Source organism: Hyaena hyaena, unplaced genomic scaffold (assembly GCF_003009895.1).
Source record: "Hyaena hyaena isolate Hyena2069 unplaced genomic scaffold, ASM300989v1 scaffold_73, whole genome shotgun sequence".
NCBI classification, from domain to species: domain Eukaryota; kingdom Metazoa; phylum Chordata; class Mammalia; order Carnivora; family Hyaenidae; genus Hyaena; species Hyaena hyaena.
The window spans coordinates 1212673-1231605 of NW_024080705.1; positions in this window are offsets into that span (position 1 = coordinate 1212673).

The following is an 18933-nucleotide window of genomic DNA, read 5'->3' on the forward strand; positions in this document are numbered from 1 at the left end:
AAGTTCAGGCTGCAGCACCCCTAACTGGGGAGGGGAAACTGGTTTGGAACTTGGCCCTCAATACGGGTCTTGTTCTCTTTGGGTTACAAAGAACTTTTAGTTATTCCAAGAACAAAGGCTTAAGGAGCCCCTCCAAATGCATACATAGGATGGCAGAGTGGTTAAGAACAGTTACTTCAGAACTACACAGACATTGGTTTGAAGCCTGGTACTTCCATTAGCTAGTGGTTTTCAATAACTGTGAAGTTGGGACAATAAATAGTAGCAGCCTAATTGGGCTGACGTGCTTGCTTTTAGTGCAGGCTAAGCTGCCATAAATGGTAATTATTTCCATTAGCATCTTCATCTGTCTCAAAATCTTCTTATTCTCCCAGGATTTTTTGGAAGAGGTGCTTGTGTATGAGGTTGAATTTCCTCTGCACCCCTGTACAGTGAAAATTGGTGCAAAGGTCAAAGGCCACTTACCCCTTCCTGGTGACCCTCCTCAGCTTCTATCTACCCTTTCTGAGCCCCAGGATTATATATCCAAATGTACCTCGGGCACCCCAAATGAGACATGTCCAAAATAAAATTCCTCTTCCCTAACTCCAAGTGAATGCTGCTTTCTGTTCTTAATCTCATTAAGTATCACCACCAAGACATCCATACTGGAAATCTAGGTTTCATCTGGAGTTTTCTCTCTCACTGCCTACATTCAATTAACCCTTAAGTCCTGCTGCTCCTGCTGACTTGTTCTTCTCACTATTTCTTGAATCTGGCCTTGCCTTTACTTCCTTATCATCACTGATCACTGCTTTGTTTAGGCTTTCATCCTTCACATGGAGAGACTGCCTAACTGATCTCCATATCTCTATTTTTAAGTTTATTTATTTATTTATTTTGAGAGAGTGTGTGTGTGCACATGCACAAGCAGGCGGAGAGGCAGAGAGGAGAGAGAAAACCCCAAGGGCAGAGCCTGACAGGGGGCCCCAGTGGGGCTCAACATGGCGCTCTATCCCGTGAACTGTGAGATCACAACCTGAGCCAAAATCAAGAGTCAAATGCTCAATCAAGTGAGCCACCCAGGCACTCCTGATCTCCCTATCTCTAATCTCAATACTCATCCCTATATCCTCCATGATACAGCCAGAGTAATATGCAAACACAACGTTGTCACACTTCTGTTTAAAATCTTCAAGTGGTTTCAATCATGCCTGGGATAAAGCTCATGTTCCAATAAGGAATGATGGTGTAATGTGAGCTGTGAAGTGATATGAATCTGGGTTCAGTTCTTAGCTGGTTCACTATCAGTATGACCATGAACATGTTCCTTGACATTTCTCTCAATTTCTTCATCTGTAAAATGGGGACAAATTGCTTTATAGGATTTAGGTTAAAGTCAGTCACCAATAATTCAAACTGTACTCCAGTTTGAGTACTCCAGGTAGGTAGAAGCTCGGCTCCACAACACCATTCGGGGACCTAGGTTCCTTCCATCTTCCATCCTAAGTCCCTGCCATCCACAAGGCTGAGGCTGCATTGTCATGAGTTACAGCCAGTTGGCAGGGGAAATATGGCATGGAGGAACCACAGTCTTAAAGCCACCCAACTGAGACTAAGAAGTGGCACATTGCACTCTATTCATGTTCCACTGCACCCAACTGGAAGAGTAGTTATGTGCCTAGGAGGGAGTGAAGAATGGATTCTGGTGGTTAATGAGCAGTCTGTACCACAGGGTTTCTGTCAGGATGCAATTGGATTATGTATGCTATTATTATTTGTTTTTAATCATCACAAATCACTTATGCTTGTGACCAGGGTACTGCTGCACAAACCTCTTTTTCACAATGCTTTACTTGCCTTGACATTTACCGTCCAGAAATACTGCCCTACTTGAAGGTTTTCCCTTACACATACTCAGATATCCCTTCCATGCTTTTTTCCCCCCACACTGGTCTCTCTGCCCAAACTCTCCCTCCTTCTTCCCCAGCCCCCACCAAATCTCTAACACGGACATCACCTTCCCCAAGAAATTCCCTATGAACCATTCCTCCATCTTTGGTCCTGCTCCCATAATATCCTGTGCATATGAATATCCTTGCAATTACCTGTTTGTCCATCTGTGCCTTCCACTGGTCTGTGGGATCTTCACAAGGACAAGAACTGTCCTTCATCGCTCCAATATGTGCCCACTCTCAACCATATGCTGCATGTTTTTAGAATGAATTAATGAGTTAGAGTGCAGTAATGAGTAAGTGAATTGACTAATAAATGAAAGACATTTCAGTTATTTGTTTAGAATTTCAATCCTTCCCCAGACTAGCTACCACATAAGGCCAATGAATATTTGAATAAATGAATAATTTATATAGAGACCCATCATCCTTCCTGCATCATACCCTCCTCAGCACCAAAATAACCTGTCCTGGTTGCTTCTGGGTCTATTTTAGAAGATGCCCCATCTGATTAGGTGAGACTGAGTTATCACAACAGTATGATTATTTCTGAGGTCGCTAATAACAATGCCAATGGTCAGGTGTGGGTGATCCCTCCTGAGATAGTCCATTAGAGCATAGGGTTGATATCTATCACGACTTCACTACTTCCTAATTCTATCATCCTGAGCAAGTTTCTTCGCTTCTCCAATCCTCAGTTTCTCCATCTTTAAAAGTGGAGAAAACCACACCTGTCACAGAAGGTTTTATGAGAATTCAAATAAGATGACAGATGTTCCCATACACTTCATGTGCCTGTCAGTAATTTGAAGTAGAACTCATTATAGTACCTACTCCATTTCCATCTTATTCCTACAGATCATTAGCCAAGAAGGCATTGATTTTCCCTCATTGACTAGGGAAAGGTTATATGAATTGCCCAAACCCTGTTAATTGTGGAGACAAACTGAGGTCCCTGCTATCCTAACATTATCACCAGCTATGCTTCCTCTATTGTACTAGTTAGTTATTGCTTATACAAATCACAAAAAATTTAACTATTTAAAAAAGAAACACTCATTATGTGGGTCTTCTGTGGGTAAGGAACGAGGCATGGTTTGGCTGGGTGCCCCTGGCTCAAAGTGTCTCATGACTGTAGTCAGGGTGTGTCAACCGGGAATATGGTGTCACCTGATGAGACTTTCACCGGGGGTGGATCCACTCCCAAGCTCAGTCGTTTGGGCTGTTGGCAGGACTCAATTCCTTGAGGGCCATTGGACTAAGGGCCCCAGTTCCTAAGTGGCTTTGGACCAGAGCCTTCCTCAGTTCCTTGTCACGTGAGGCTCTCCACAGGGGAGCTTACAACATGACAACTGGCTGTCTTCAATACAAGTAAGCAAGAAGACACCGAGACCAAAGCCACAATCTGTTGTACTGTAATATCAAAAGTGACATCCCATTACCTCTGTCACATTTTATATATTAGAAAGAAATTACTAAATCCAGTCCAAAGCCAAGGGGAAGAGATTACACAGGGCATAGATACCAGAAGGCAGGAGTCGTTGGAGGCCGTCTCAGAGGCTACTCATCATACTGGCAGTGGCCAAATGTTGCTGCCTGCTTTTCACATCCCAGAGACAGACACATGTGCATGCCTCTCTCTCTCTCTCTCTCTCTCTCTCTCTCACACGCGCGCACACACACACACACACACACACACACATACACACACCTCCCCAGAGCCAAATACATCAGTATTCAAAAGAAGAAAACCCAGGTGATTTAACTCATGGGGCTAAGGCAGATGTCTCCAGTGCTAGGTTGGCTTCCAAGGGCCGAGGAGGGGAGACCATAAGTGCACATTTGAGCCACCCCAGCTGATCTCTGACATCCATTTACTTTCACAGGCCTCCCCACCCCCACTCCTGGAGGCAGAGATTTAGGACGTCTGGGGCCCGGACATCGTACCCACTGACGGGAAATTTACTGCCTCTAGAGAACCAGGGCCTGACTTGGGGTCTTGAATGCATCTTTTTCCCCTTTGCCTCTGCTTTATTAGGTTAATCATTGCTTGAATTGGTTGCCATGGTTTGGGCAAACCCATGGCGACTCTATAATGAAGCCTGAAAGACTCGGACCCCATTTATCATCCCCGGTGTTTGGGAGGCCCAAAGCCTCATTTGCCTCCCCCAGGGTCTGGGCACCACCCTTCTGCCTGGGGCCCCGAGTCCCCTTTAGAATGAGGAATGAACAGGTGGCGACTTGGAAAAGAAGAGGAAACCCACACAGGTGGAGTGTGCAGTGCACTCACATCCCTCCCACACACACTTCTATTTTCCACTCCAGGAGTCCAGACACAGACCAAACATACAAGCAGCCCTGCCAGGCTTTTTCTTCCTGGAGAGTGGGAGGCAAAAAATGATCTTTGGTTAGAAGGGTTCATGGCTGTCCTCAGAAAGGGGACTTGTGTCTCAGCAGATCCAGGTGTTATTACACTCTTTATTTCCTGGGCACAGACTGAGCAGCATTGTAATCCTGAAACAGATGGGGCAAGGCCCAGTGGGGAAACTGAGGCATACAGAGGTTCAGCAACATGTTCAAAGTCACTCAGTGATAGCATAGCCAGGGCAGAACTCAGAGCTGGGAAAATTTATTATGGAAAATTTCAAAAATAGAAAAAAGAGTATAATGAATTCTCATGTTATCCATCACCCAGATTCAACAGTTACCAACTCAGAGTCAAGTATGTTTTACCCACATATTTACCCATTTCCCCCAGCACTATGTTTGTAGATTATTTTGAAGCAAATGTTCAACATCACACAACTTTAACCACACATCCCTCCCCAGTTCCTTTTTTGCTCAGCATAAATTGCATAATAGAGTGTAGCAGTTGAGGGCACTGACTCTGAAAGCAACAACCCTGGGTTCAAGTCCAAGCTCTGTATTTTCCCAGCTGTGTGACCTTCAACCAGTGACCAAATGTCTCTGAGCCTCTGAGCCTCAACTATAAAATGATGCACTATTACCTTTCTCATAGGACAATTGTCAGGATTAGATGGAAGAATGCAAGGTAAGTGCTCAGCACCTGCTCCAGATGCAGAGGAAGTGGTGGCTTCTATTGTTCCCATTCTCGTTACCACTGTACCATCAGCAGTGGCTGTCACTGGGCAGAAGGTTGGCTTTTGCCCTCCAAAATCCAGGTCTCTTGGTAAAATCTCTTGGCATGGAGGCAAGTGTCTTGTCACTACTCTGCCTGGCACTGGACTCTGAGAACAGGTCTCACCAGTGAACCTGACTGCCAGTGCTGATGGGCCCCAGACTTTGCTGCTCACAGTCCTGCTCAGTCCTGCACCATGAACGCTTGCGCCTGGCCAGCAAGGCCAGCAGCGCTCTTCTCTTCCTCTTGCATCTTTAACTCTTTTTTTTTTGCACATTTTTAAGTGTTTATTTATTTTGAAAGAGAGAGATAGTGCAGGGGAGGGGCAGAGACAGAATCCCAGGCAGGCTCCGTGCTGTCAGTGCAGAGTCTGACCGGAGGCTCAGTCTCACGACTGTGAGAGCATGACTTGAGCTGAATCGACAGTTAAGACGCTTAACCGACTGAGTCAGCCAGGCGCTTCTGACCTCTTTGCTGCTGGTCCCACTTGTGAGCAGATGCTGATATACCTGCCTAAAGTTTGCATGCATGTGAGTACATGCAAGTGCACACGCTTCTGCATATGTGTGTGCATGTGTGTCTGAGTGTGTGTGCTCTCCCCACATCGGAATACTCACACTTCCTTGGGCTCAGCCTGTGCGGGAGGCCCCAGAAAGAGAGTAAGACCTGTCCTCTTGCAGCTCATGGTTGACAGACAAGAGAAACTATTCAAACAAAGGCACGAAGACACAAGCATAGACCCTAAGACCTGGAGGAGGTGAGGAGAAAACTAATCTCTGCCAAACACATAAGGTTAAAAACAGAAGAGAGGGTAGGCAGGGGGCTCCACGGAGGCCGAGGGCACGGGAAAGGAGGCAGCCCATCTGGGTTCATCGTGTACGTAAGGCCTAGCCCCAGGAGTGGACTTCTCCAGGGAAGGTTTATTCTGGGAAATCACATACCCTCTCCCGGGGAATCAAAGCTCCAAAGCATCCCCCTGGCTGAAAAGCTATGTCCTCCCCCAAAGCTCCCCTTTTTAATGGCAATTAATTTCTGTTGAGTGTTTATAATGTTTGATCACAGTCCTAGCACTTTCTGTTAGTTATCCTATGCAAGTGGAATTGATATCTCCGTTTTACAGATGATGAAAGTGAGGCTGAGAGCAATTCAGGGACATGTTACACATCACCCCATTAAGAAGTGGAGTTGGACTGAATCCAGGCTCTCCTGACCTATAGCTGGAGGCCTTGATCACCACTGCTGCATCATACCACTGATGTACTCTCCCTTTCGTTTCTTTAAGTTGTGACTTTAGATATTTTCAAGCATGTACAAAGTGGAGAGAGACAATATGCAAGCACTCAGTCAGCCTCCATAGCCACCAATTCAGAGCCAAACTTGTTTCATCTATTTGCCCCAACCTTATCAACCCCAATCCTGCAAACACATTTTTACTTTGTGTGTGGAATATGGAATATTTTTAAACACATCCAGATAGATATCATCTCACTAGTATATACTTCAATATCCATTTCTAAATGATAGGATTTTTAAAAGTTCTTATTTTTATTTATTTTGAGAGAGAGAGAGAGAGAGCATGGGGGGGGGGGAGTGTCCAGAGAGAGGAGAGAGAGAATACCAAGCAGGTTCCATGCTATCAGTGCAGAACCCCACGTGAGTTTCAAACCCAAAAACCATGAGATCGTGACCTGAGCAGAAATCAAGAACCGGAGGTTTAACTGACTGAGCCACCCAGGTGCCCCATGGTAGGACATTTTTAGAAAACAGAACCACTGAGCCATTCCCATACCTGATGAAATTAACAATTCTGTAACATGATCTAACATTCAGTCATATTCAATTACTTCCAATCATCTCTTTCAAAAATGTGTAAACAAACAATGAACCTCCCAGTTTTTTTAATGTTTATTTATTTCTTTATTTAGAGAGAAAGGTAGAGCATGAGCAGGGAAGGGGCAGAGAGAGAGAGGGAGAGAGAGAATCCCAAGCAGACTCTGTTCCGTCAGCGTGGAGTCAGACATGTGGCTCAAGCCCACAAACCATGAGATGGTGACCTGAGCTGAAATCAAGAGTCGGATGCCCAACCACCTGAGCCACTAGGCGCCCCCAAGAACTTCCCAATTTGGATTCTCCTCTCTGCCAGCCTGAGCAGATGAGCCAGTTGGCTGGCTGGAGGCCAGGACCAAGGCCAAGACCAAGACCAGGCCAGCCCTGACTCCGTGGTTTGGTAGGACTGGCCCTGGGTAAGTGGATTCCCTCCCCCCTCCTCCAACCAGCCCCACCCTCCACCTAAAGTTTGGTGACCAGCCATCCTGGTTTGGCCAGGACTTTCCCAGTTTGTGCGCTGCAAGTCCCTGGCAGACCCAGATGGGTGGTCACCCCATAAGGAGCTGGGAACCTGGTGCCCCCCCAGGCTCCCCCCAACTCCTTGCTCCAGTGTGGTGTTACCACCCAGAGCAGGGGGAGCCTGCCACTGAATTTCAAGGGCCCTCGAAATAACAAATAATTTACCGAAACCTTTGAGAAGAGGGCCCCAAGCACCCCTGTAGCCAGCAGAGAATCAAGGATCTTTTCATACGCAGGGGGCCAAATTCACGAGTCTCCTCCCTCTGTCTTTTTCCCCTCTCCAGATCTAATGACAATCCAAAGAGTTCTTGATAGGGTTTTAAAAGATGCTCTTCATTCACCGTCTACCAAGCATGAAAATCCAGCTCGTTTGTCTCCATTCTTCACCCTAAAGGCCTGGCCGGCCTCAGGCCTGCAGCCTCAAACTTGTCACTCACTTTCCCCGTCCTTTTGTGAGCTCCCCTTTATTTCATTCTCCTGTCTCCTCCTACGCCCTCCTCTCCCCCTCCTCACTCCATCCTGGTCCTTCCCCTCCGCCCTCCCCCGGCGTTCCCCAGTTCCTCTGTCCACACAAAAAAGGCAACAGACCAGTCTGGGAATTTCTTTACAGTCCCTGTGTACCCACCCCCAGCCCTGCCTCTCCTCACACACTGCTTTTAAAAAGTGGGAGCAAAAAGCCAGCATTAGCTAAAAGGCCTCAGGATCCAGGAACAGAATTGCCTCATACTCTGGCTGGAAATGGCCTCAAGGACCCCTGAGTGCTGACCTTTGGCTTCACAGCTGTGAAAACCGAAGCTTAGGGAGGGGAATAGACTGGCCCAAGGTCACACCCAGAGCTAAAGGCGAAGCAGGGCCCAGAGCCAAGTGTCCCAGCTTCTCCACTGGACTCCTCCATGCAGAATTGATGGCTACTCCTCCGTCCTTGTGGCTCTGAATTTATTCCCCTTTTATTTTATGACTCTTAGCTGTCCGGGCCGAGGAGCATGGCTTGAAGGCCAGGGCCACATACAGCTCATCACTGTGCCCCTTGAATGCTTAGCACATGCTAGGTGTTTGGTGGCGGCAGTGGTGTTTGTGTGTGTGTGTTTATGTTTATTTATTTATTTTGAGAAAGAGAGAGAGAGAATCCCATGCAGGCAGGCTCTGTGGTATCCATCTCCCAAACCCTGAGATCAAGACCCAAGTCAAAATCAAGAGTCTTGGCGCTTAACTTACTGAGCCACCCAAGCACGCTGCCCAGCAGTGGTGTTTTTAATGAAACTGAACTGAAGGAATGCAAGCACCAGGCTGCTTCTTATTCTTTGGATCTCTTCTCAGACACCTTCTGGGCTATGGCTTTGTTGCCAGGCTCAGGGTGTCCGCCTGGGTCCAGGGGAGACAAGACGGTAAGGACACCCAAGAAAAGGGTATGTGTTTCCCAGCCATGTCCCCTCCTAAGAGCCATCTGACAGTGGGAGGAAGGGAGAAGGGTGCCCCCACTTCTCCAGGGGCAGGGCAGATAGAGCTCGGGTCCTCGAGAGCATGGCAGCTGGCGACGGGCCTCTCACCTGGAGCAGCATGAAGCAGAAGAGTGGAGGAGAGAAACAAGACAGAGTAAGAGAAAGCAGAAGCAGTTACGAGGGGGTCTGGCCCTGCTAGTCTCCATGAGTGTAATCTACGTGCCAGCCCCTGTGAGTGGTAAGAAAAGAGGCAGCCGCTGGCTGTGGAGCCATGTGGGCCTTGGGAAGAGGGGAAGGTCAGGCTCGAAAGCACATCACCAGTGGAGTACGGCCTCTCCTCTGCGACTTTACCCACTCCTCTTCCTTGAGCCTCCACTGCAACGGCACCGCTTAGCCAGCCACCTACCCAAGCTGTAAAGCTAGAGGCCAGCCTCACCTCGGCCCTGTGGATCCCACCCTGGCCCGTCCCTCCCAGCTCTCATCTCTGGCTCTTGACTGCACTGTGGTCCCAGACACACAGTGGCCCCTGCCTGGAGCCTCCCTATCACCTCTCCTGGTCCAGCCTACCATAGCCTAACCTCACTGCAGATCACATCTCTCCTCCACATAGAACCTTCCATGGAGGCAAGAGAGCGGCTTACAGCTTTACTAACTTATGGTGGTCAAGACCATGGCTTAGGAGTTAGTCTCCCTGGGTTCAGATTACAGATCTGCCACCTACCAGCATGGTGACCTTAAGCAACCTCTTTAAGCCTCAAGGTCATTTGTTAAATAGGGCTAATTATAGTACCTCTCTCATAGGGTGGTTATAAAGATTCAAAATAGGATCTACAAGATAATACATTAAGTATACACTACATACAATATAATAACATATAGAAGTAGGGGACTAGTGACCATCAATGAATGTCAGTTGTTGCTATTATCATGATTATTGTCCTTCTATACTTAAAACCTTTTTATTATCCCCTTTTTATTATTATTTAAAAAATTGACCCATCCTTTTTTCTTGGCTATTATCAAATGCCTTAAAATAGTCAATTCTTGGCCCAGAAATTCTTCCAAGAGAAACCATCAGAAATTACATGAAAATGTGTCAACAAAGGTATTCATAACAGCACCTTTTATAACAGTAAAAACTAGATACAAAAGAAATGTCCAACCATAGAAGACATAATAGATTATTACATATTAGATATGTTAATGATATAGTATATATTAATATTAGATTATTATATATTAGATTAGTAGCTTATCATTCATATCTAAAATTACATATTTTAGATAAGGTATATATGCACATATATAATCTTAGATATATTAGATATATAATACATCTAAAAATGAGATATAAAAGAAATGTCCAACCACAGATGGCCAATCAGATTATTATGTATATTCAGTGGGGCTGTCCCCCATTGAAAATTGTGTTAAAAAAAAAAACACTTGTTAACATGGGAAAATGTTCACAATATATTTCCAAGAGGAAAACACAAACCGGCTTTTAAGCAAAATGGCAGGTGAGGCAACTTGCAGATTTCTCCGCAACAAAATATCTAGAAGCTCTGGAAAAGAGCTAATAAACGTTATTTCAGAGGTATAGTAGGAAGCTATTTGCACAAAAGATACATGCATGTTTATGCTTAGGAAAGAATCTGGAAGGACATCCACCGATTTATTGACTAGACAAAGACATTGTAGGATTTTCTTTTGTTTCTAAATTTTGTTAGTTTTTTGCACTCAGCTTGTATATTATTTTCTACTTAGAGGGGAATGTTGTTATTTAAAAGCTTTAATTAATGAATGGAGTGGAGGGGCACCTGAGTGGCTCAGTCAGTTAAGTGTCCAACATCAGCTCAGGTCATGATCTCACGGTTCGTTGGTTCGAGCCCCACATCAGGCTCTCTGCTGACAGCTAGCACAGAGCCTGGAGCCTGCTTCAGATTCTGTGTCTCCCTCTCTCTCTGCTCCTCCCTGCCTCAAGCTCTGTCTCAAAAATAAATAAACATTAAAAAATATACAGTGGTATTTGGACTTTAAAAAATGCCTTTGGTGGGGTGGCAAAAATGGCTTATTTTTTAAAGTTCATTTATTTTTGAGAGAGAGAGAGAGCCTCCAAACTGTGGGAGAATAAATTTCTGTTGTCTTAAGCCACCAGCGTGCGATCATTTGTTATGGCAGTCCCAGGGAATGAATATATATATATATATACATATATATATATATATATATATGTATATATATATATCGCATCTTTCTGTACCTTTTTACTCAGAGCACACACCACATGCCGAGTGTGCGGCAAATAGAAAAGCTCAGCAAGTGTCCACACTCACCTCTCATGATGGTCAGGGAGCTACGTACGGTCCAGCTCTGGGCCTTCCTGGAGCTCCTGAAATGTGCCCAGTCCCTGTCATGTGGCCCCAGGCTGCTGTGAGGATGGAGCCTTTCTCTCTGCTGTCCTGGCTTCGGCTATTTTAGATTGCCTGGCTCTGGCAGCTGGCCACCCACTTTCTAGTCTGCTGCCCTTGTCACCTATGGCCTGGGGGGCCAGTTATGCAAGCTCGATGGGATTGCAGGCAAAAGACGTGAGGCCCATCTAAGTGAAGAGTCATGGAACTTTCCTTTGAGTGGTATGTATGGCTTTGGGTTTTGGTCTTGATGTCATCAGGATGATGCCAGAGAATGGGAAGAAGGGAGGCCTCATCTAGTGCGTAAGGCAAAGACCCCAGGGCACCAGCTCAGGGCTCTCAGATGTGTAGCCTAATCAGTATGAATGCCAACTTGCTATGGTGGGCACAGTGCTGGCCTTAAGGGCTTGTCAGAGGACAGGGTTTCTAGAATGACTGAGATGGCACAAGCCAGGTTTGGAGAGGAGTCCCAGAAGGCCACCTAGAGGAGATGGGAATTTGAAGGAGGAAAGAACCTCGGGACAAAGGCAATGACAGACAGTGAAATGAACATGGGATTTGAGCCCCAAACACTGGATTGAATCTCAGTCCAGTCATTGTTAGCAATTGGTGAATATTTTGCGTATATGTGAAGAATATACAGAGGGTAGACTATAACAGATTATAATTAGTATAGAGTATATAAATACTGTATATACTCTACTTTTGTCCTACTGTGCTTAATATATTACAAACACCTTTCATTTCAGTCTTAATGAAATACAGATCTACCTTGTCAGTTGAATTGCTTCCATGTTCGCATCTATAAAATGGTGATTACCTGCCTCGCTGTTTTCTTGGGCTGAGGGGAGGTTTGAATGAGAAAGCTTGCGGTACCGCAGATGAGCGTTGGAAGAGGGGTCTGCGTGTGGTTTGTGGACATTTGTCAGCCAGCCTGCTCCCAGGAGCTGCATCGGCCGGGGCAGGTGGGGGGTCAACAGCAGGACGGAGCAGCCTTCCTGCGACTCATCCATCAGCGCTGACAAACCCGGCCCCCTGCGGGCTCCTGCCTCAGCTGCTGAGCAACGGCAGGTATGGGGGGGCCGGAGCCCCTCCCTGGGCCCTTGGCACCCTCCTCTTAGGTCAATAGACAGAGTGGGCTCTGTCGGCCAGGTGAGGACAGGGAAGATTAATGGGGCAGGTGCAGGTTGGGGCGGGACAGTCACCTGGCCAGACAAGGTCCCCCCTGGAGACTGAGTGCCCGACACAGGCCAAGAACCAAAGCCAATGTCATTCGGCCTGGATTGGCTGGAGCCAGCTATGTCACCTCTGGCGCCCATCCCTTCCCCAGTCTCAGCTGGCCCCACCTGGCCTCATTCAGTCGCAACGTGGGGCCCTGGAGGGGTGCCTGGAGCCCACCCTGTGGCACTTGGCTTTAAAACAAAGGTTTTTCTTATTTCTTTAATTTCCCCAGTACCTCACTGCAAAAAGAAAAGTGTAGATTAACAAAATACTATAAATCACCCATTAATCTCACCACCCAGAGAAAGCCGTGTTAGCATTTAGTTGAGATATCTCTAGCTCTACACACACACACACACACACACACACACACACACAGAATGCACTCTAGTTTTTGTCCTATAATCTTTTTTTACACTTAATATATTATGAACATCTTTTGGTGCCAAAAAGATACTATATCATCATTTTAATTGCTAAATTCCATTTGATTGCTACCTGAGTGTTCAGGTGAAGAATCACAATATATTTAATCAAAAATCCCCTCCTGGATGTTTAGGTCACGTCTAATGTTTGCTCTTTATAAATAACGTTGAGATGAATGCTTTTATTATTTCTTTAGGAAAATGTCCCAGAAGTACAACTATTATGCCAGAGGGTACGTGCTTTTTAACGCTTTTGGTGTGTACAGCTACAGGGTTATACCTGTGTTACTGGAGCTCATGAAAGGTGCCTTCCGCATCAGGGTGAGGGGGAGACACAGGAGGAAGGCAACCTGGAGGCAGAGGCTGGAAATGAGGCCAATATAGCATGGGTCCCACTGTCCAGGGGTTTGTGGTCCAGCCTCCCGCCCTGGGGAGAGAAGTCTTTGAAGGGGCAGGTAAGGAACGTCGTGGGCTTGGGAGCGAGCCCCTGGGTACAGCCTGAAGTCAGATTGGAGAAGGAGGAAATCTTTAGGGGACATGAAGTCAGAGAAGACTTCCCAGAATAGGTGATATTTCTGCCAGGTGAAGAAAAGTGAGGCTCACTATATCCAGTAGTTGACATTAGGGGACACAGTTGGTGGGCAGCCAGCACTCAACTCCAGGTCTGCCTGGCCCTGTGGCTCATGAGCCTTCCCTGGGCCGAGTTGCCACCAGAGCTGAGATTACTTCTCAGCATCACTCAGGGTAGGAGCCCTTTGGAGTGCGGCTGAGGACACCAGGGACCAGGGAGTGTGGGATCTGAGGCTGTGGGGACAGAAAGAAGGCAGGGCCCCCAGCCGCTGACACCACCACCACTGGCCTCCTCTGCAGGGGGCAGCCAGCTGGTGACCTGACCTTGGGTCTCTGACAATGATTTAACCACATTAGTGGGGGTTTGGGGGAGATCTGTAAAGCCGTCAGTAGGGGAGGGGCTTGAACTTCAGCCTCTTGGCTCTGCCACTAGTTGGGGGTGGGAGAAAGAGGGCCCAGGGAGAGGCCAGGGGACCTGGTGGCTCTGTTTGCATTTCCTGCATGGGGTCCACCATGGAACACCAGGGACCCATGGAGCCCATGCAGCTCTGTGTCCCTTCCCCTACCCTAGGTCCAGCGTTCCTTAGTATGACCCCAGGCAGCTCGGAAGTATTGTCACTCTTCTCTCCTGTCCCACATAGGGAGAGCCTGACTGGCCATAGGAAATAGCAGAAATCACATTGGCAAGGGAATCCAGAGACGTGGGTTCATACCACAGCTTCCCTATTGTCTGCGCAGAGGCCCCAGGGCAAGTGTGCTTGGGACAGGCAGGCAACACGCATGAATCAGAGCGACCAAGTGGAGACTGTGGTCACCCGGAGAGGCGACAGACCCCTAAAGGGACCGGCTGGTACCTAAGTCCAGCTTATTATTTCTATGCAACAGTGAAGACTTAGAATTTTTCAAGAGAACTGGAGATTCAGATCTGTATTGTGAAATCTTTCCAATGTTACCAACTGACCAGAAGAATATGCAAACAGTATAGGACACATGAAAAAAAAATTCCAAATGTAGCCTTAGGCTAGAATCTTTGGCCTAGACACAGAGACAATAAAGGCCAGAGGAGCCGCTATTCGATCATGTCTAGCATAACCCCTTTGTTTTCGATGGAGAAACTGAGGCCAGACTGGCCAAGAGAGGCATAACTTGATTAGAGTCACATAGTGAATTAGTGGCCCTGCTGAGCAAGGAATCCAGGCCTTCAGCCCCTGGCCTGTGCCTTTGCCATAACTCGCCTGCCTGGGGGGCCAGGAGGGAGACACCGGGGGCTCTGGACACGGGGTGAAGGTTGGAAAGCTGAGCTCTCCTTTCTGTGCCAGACTCACTTCAGTCCTCTATGAGCCCAGGGATCCAGCACCCAGATCCACATCGCTCCCTCTCTGTTCCAGAACTCTGTGTTCAAGCTGCTGTGGTCAAACACACAAGGCAGGTAGAGCAAGGGTCTATCACCCTTGTCCTGACAGGGACTTGACTGACAAGCTACCCACTGTGGTGTATGGTGGTGGTGATGGTGGGGGGTGGGGGGTGGGTGTCATCGCAACAAACACAGATTTCTAAACCAAGTAAGAAATTAGACGAAGAAACAAGGCAGATAGAGGCTAAATGTGACACTTACGATGGATGAAGCTGATTTTGAAGGACATGGCTCATGGCTGTGGACCAATGGGCTTCCTAACATGGACACCTAGAATTGTAGTCAGACTTACCAACGAACTCACAGGCAACCCTGCACCATCACCAGCCTCCCCTAACTGCAAAGGGGGAACAGAAACATGTGTTCCTTGAAGGTAGCTTGTAGTCAGAACCAAATGGTTGGGTCACTTTAGCCTGACTCATCAGATAAGCCATTCAATAGTTCCTGGAGCAGAATGAGGGAAAGGCTGCAGAGAGACGAGGTAGGTTATGATAATGACGCTCATTACACACAGAAGGAAATATTAAGATTACATTTTATCTCTGCTTTTGGCTCCGTCACTATACTTGTTATTCACTTAGCGATCACTTAAGGGCTTACAGTGGACTTGCTTCATATCACTTATCACAGTCTGCCATCATTGATATGATACCATACCTGAGTGGAAGTCAGGCACTTAACCGACTGAGCCACCCAGGCGCCCCTATACTGGTCTTTTAATGGCATGCCAAAACAAGGTCCAGCCCTCTTTAGCGGAGTACAACCAAATCCAGTACCCAACAACATAAATTTATATTGCACAGCATCCAATCAAGAATGACTAGAAGTGCAAAGAAGCAGAAAAATGTTACCCTTAACAAGGAGAAATTAAATCAATGGAAATACACTCAGAAATTCCAGAGACCTTAGAATTAGTATTCAAGGATACTAAAATAACTCTTACAGATACACTTATGCTCCATGATTTGGAAAAAAAACCATAAACATAATGGGGAAAGAAGTATATGATAAAAAGACCCAAATGGACTACTAGAAATGAGAAATAGAGTACCTGAAATGAAAATTTCACTGATAGGACAAACAGCTAATTAGACACTGCAGAAAACAAGCTCAGTGAACTTGAAGACAGCCTTAGAAACTGTCCAAAATGAAGCAAACAGAAAAAGTGATTAAGAAAAATACCAGTGGAGTCTCAGTGACCTGTGGGGCAATATCAAGTAGTCTGACATACATGAAACTAGAGTTTCAGAAGGAGAAAGTGGAGAAGGAAAAACATTGAAAAAACAATGAGCTCTGGGCTGCCTGGCTGCCTCAGTCAGTAGAGCATACAATTCTTAGTCTTGAAGTCATGAGTTCAAGCCTTGTGTTGGGCATAGAGCTCACTTAAAAAAAAATAAATAAATAAAAATTATGGGCAAAAGTTTCAAATTTGCAGTAAACTATAAATCCGCAGATGAATGAAGCTCATTGAACCCCAAGCAGGATAAACACAAGTAAAATCTGACCAAAGAGTATTACAATCAAATGGCTGAAAGCCAGCAATAAAGACAAAACCCTGAAAGTGGTCAGCAAAATGAAAAAACAAAAAACACAACAAAACATGCATCCCAGAACAAAGATAGGTACAGCAGACTTCTCATCAGAAACTATGCAAGCTGAAAGACAGTAAAGTAATATCTTTAAGCTTCTGGGGGAGAAACCTGTTTATTTAGAATTCTCTTCCCAGGGGAAATACTTTCAAAAATTAAGATGATATTATGTTTTTCATACAAATTAAAGGTGAGAGAATTCGTTGCCAGATCTACTCTATAAGAAATGTTATAGGGGGCACCTGGGTGGCTCAGTCGGTTGAGTGTCCACCTCTTGATTTTGGCTCAGGTCAATGATCCCAGGGTCATGGGATTGAGCCCCATGTCAAGCTCCACATTGGGCATAGAACCGACTTAAGACTCCCCACACCTCTCTCTCCCTCTGCCCCTCTTCCCCACTCATGGAGGATGGAATCTTGTCTTCGTGCTCACACATGCTATTCTGCCACAATGATATTCTTTTTTCCATCTGGAAAATGCCCACTCATAAGTGGATCTTATATTTTCTTCCCATATACCAATGGATCATCTTGTGTGCTCCTTAGAATATACATAGTGCACTTTGAAGACACTTGGGCAAAGACCTCAAACAGGATGTAGTCAGATTTGGGGGTGAGGTTGAATGTGACAGAAAACAAATGAAACCAGTAGAAAAGGGAATTTATTGGTTCATATAAACTGCAGGAAGTGCAGAGGTGTACCTGGCCTCTGAGATTGCCTGGACATCACTCGTGTTGCCAGGACTCCGTCTGCTCCTCTCAGGCCTTCTGCCTTGATCTCTTCTACTATGGAAATGAAGAGAGGAGTCAGACATGTCCACAGGAAACTATAGGCTTATATTATTCCAGACTAGACAATGCCTCAGGGAAAATCTATCTTTCTTACCATCTATGTAAAAATCTTAGAGAAGGGCTGTGATTGGCCCAACTTGGATCATGTACTCACCCCTAAACCAATGACTGAAGAAGGGAGATTAAGAGCTCTGATTGGCTGGGCATGGGTCACATACTCATCACTGTTTTCTGGAAGGGAGGGCACTGGGATTGTCAGCTCAAATGGAACCATAGAGAATAGGGGAGGAACAGTTCTCCAAAGGAAGACAGATGTCATAACCAGGAGGAAGGGATGATGTGGGACAGACCAAAAGAAAATGTACTACAGTGAGGGGGGCAGAACCACATCCCTGATCCATGATTCTTGTCCATTGCACCACATGGCATGGTAGCTAGATGATCAAGTAGAAGAACATCCCTCAGAGCACAGGTACGATTCTAAAATTGTCCAGGTCCTCGTTGTTGCTCACCCTTGTACAGGAACATTAATGGCAAGACATTTCCTCATTCCAAATGTTTCTTTCTAGACTTTTCTCAGTCATAAGGGAGTAAGAGGGGTGGACTTACCTAGAAAATGGGACAAAACATATGATACAACAGGAGTGCCTGGGTGGCTCAGTTGTTTGAGCATCGGATTTCAGCTCGGGTCATGATCTCGTGGTTTGTGAGTTTGAGCCCTGAATTGGGCTCGCTGCTGTCAGTGCAGATCCTGCTTCAGAACCTCTGTCCCCCTCTCTCTGTATCCCTCCCCCACTCACGCTCTCCCTCTCTCTCAGTAATAATAAATAAATTTAAAAAAAGAATAAAAAAACAGGGGCGCCTGGGTGGCTTAGTCGATTAAGCGTCCGACTTTCGCTTAGGTCATGATCTCGCAGTTCGTGGGTTCAAGCCCCGCGTCGGGCTCTGTGCTGACTGCCAGCTCAGAGCCTGGAGCCTGTTTCAGTCTGTGACTCCCTCTCTCTCTGACCCTCCCCTGCTCACGCTGTCTCTCTCTCTCTCCTAGAAATAATATATATATATATCTCAATGAAGGCCCAGGAGGTTCCACATTGGGAGCTTGAGACAGAAAGTTTCATGGCGAGAAGATAGTTTAGAGGGAACATGAGTTCCATTGACAGTGTCTTGTGGGTTTGTGTTGAGACATCCAGGTGGATGTATCCTAGAGGCCATGGGATTTGTCGGGGATGGAAGTAAACTTGGGGGTTGTAAGGGAAGAGATAATATGAAAACAATGAAACTGGTTATAGATGAGAAGCCTAAGGAATGAATCCAAGGCACATTCAATGCATGGGACCAACATTGCAAAATTACCTCACTCCCGAAGGTATAGTCTTGAGACTCTACATATTATATGTATATATATATATATAAACACACACACACACACACACACACACACCCTGACAGCAGAGGCCTGGGAGAGATCCATAGAAAGAAGTATGTAGCATGCTCACCGAGTAGGAAGAGGCCAAGGACACAGTGGTTTCCTGGAAACAAAGGAGACTGGGTATAAAAAGGCAGAGCTTTCCATAGGATCAAATGCCACAAAAAGGTGAAGAATAGGGATTGGAAATGGGTAAATGGCAAGGAAATACTGGGCAAGCTCTGCCCT